Genomic DNA, 2108 nt, shown 5'->3' on the forward strand with positions numbered 1-2108 from the left:
ACCACACTGAGCAAATAATCTGGGAAGCTATAATGTATGAAGCAGAATGCAGCTTCAAGGTTGGAGGAAGACTCATTAGCAACCTGTAATGCAGATGACACAACTTTGTTTGCTGAAAGTGAAGAGGACTTGAAGCACTTACTGATGAAGATCAAAGAGTATAACCTTCAATATGGACTATACCTCAACATAAAGAAAACAAAAATCCTCACAACTTGACAAATAAGCAACATTTTAATAAACAGAGAAAAGTTTGAAGTTGTCAAAGATGTCATTTTACTTGGATCTGCAATCAACGCCCGTGGAAGCAGCAGTCAAGAAATCAAACATATTGCATTGGGCAAATTGGCTGTAAAAAGACCTCTTTAAAGTGATAAAAAGCAAAGATGTCACTTTGAGGACTGTGGTGGACCTAACCCAAGGCATGGTATTTTCACTCTCCTCATATGCATATGAAAGCTGGACAATGAATGAGGAAGACCAAAGAAGGCTTGATACTTTTGTGTTAGCAAAGAGTATTGAATATACTATGGACTTCCAGAAGAATGAACCAATTTATCTTGGAGGAAGTACAAACAGAATGCTCCTTGGAAGTGAGAATTGCAAGTCTTTGACTCACGTTCTTTGGACATGCCACCATGAGGGACTAGTCCCTGGAGAAGGACATCATGGTTGGTAAAGTAGAGGGTTAGTAAAAAGAGAAAGACCCTCAACAAGATGGATTGACACAGTGGTTGAAACAATGGGCTGAAGTATGGCAAAGATTGTGAGGATGCTGCAGGACCAGGCAGTGTTTTGTTCTGTTTTACATAGAGGTATTGTGAATGCAAGCTAATTTGATGGCATCTAAGAACAACAAAAACCAAAATCAAGAATATCTATAGAAATACAAAAATATCAAACACTCAGCATATTAAAATCCTAATGTCTGCATTCTGATAAAAATTATCTAACATGCAAAAGAAACAGATTAATATTACTCACAATGAAAATAAAAATCAATTTTAAAAAAACAAGCCCAGAAACAAACTGATGCCAGGGAAAGAACCACCCAAATAGATTAGAGTGAACAATATCCAAGATCTGCAGATGGCCTCATAGGAATAGTGATTTTTCTCACCATCCACACATGATGATAGCGCTAGTAGACAAGAACATTAAAATTTTATGACTGTATTTCATATGTTCAAGAATCTAGATGACAGATTTAAAATGTTAAGTCAATGAATGGAAGACATAATAAAGATGTAATACTAAAGATGTATAATAAAGTTATAATAAATGAAACTCCTTCAGATAAAAACTATGATAGCTTTCAGAGCAAACAGTAGTAGTAGCAGGGTACCATCTAGTTCTGTTCTCAGTGTCATGGGGGCTTAGGTTCAGATTGTCCACTGGTCCTTTGGACTAATCGTTTCCATGTGTCTTTGATTTTCCTCACTCTTCTTTGCTCCAGATGGAGAGAAAACAATAGTTGCAGCTTAGATGGCTGCTCACAAGCTTTTATGACCCTAGCTATTACTCACCAAAGTAGGATGTAGATCATCTTCCTTGAGGACTATGTTGTGCCAATTGACTTTGATGCTCCCTGAGATTATGTTTCTGAGGCTCCAGGCGGTGGTTAGAATAGGAGAAAAATGTGGAAAAAACCTCAAAACCATAAAAAAAGACTAAGCATTCTGGTCGGATAGAAACTGATGGCATCGCTGAGACTGTGGCCCTTAGTCACCCTTCAAGCTTGGAACTGAACTCACCCCCATGACTCAATTTTCAGCTGAACAGTAGACAGGCCTGTAAGGTGAATAATAATACCAAGCAGTTACACATTCCTTAGAACTATCAACCGTTTGAGATCAAAAGGGCAGCATTTCCCCAGAGACAAAGTTCAGAAGGCAGGAAGGGAAAGGAAAGAAGGACAAGTGGAAATGGAAAACAGAGTGGAAGTGAGATGAGTGTTGTTGCATTGTGGGGATTATAATCAGTGGCATGAAGAAAAATGTGTATGAATTAGTGAATGGAAAACTGATTTGTTCTGAAAACTTCTACCTAAATTACAGTAAAAAGCTAAAACAAAACCAAATTAAAAAAAAATGCAATATCTGAAATGA

The sequence above is a fragment of the Orycteropus afer genome, unplaced genomic scaffold, assembly GCF_000298275.1.
Source record: "Orycteropus afer afer isolate SDZICR_OR568_19922 unplaced genomic scaffold, OryAfe1.0 scaffold00892, whole genome shotgun sequence".
Classification (NCBI taxonomy): domain Eukaryota; kingdom Metazoa; phylum Chordata; class Mammalia; order Tubulidentata; family Orycteropodidae; genus Orycteropus; species Orycteropus afer.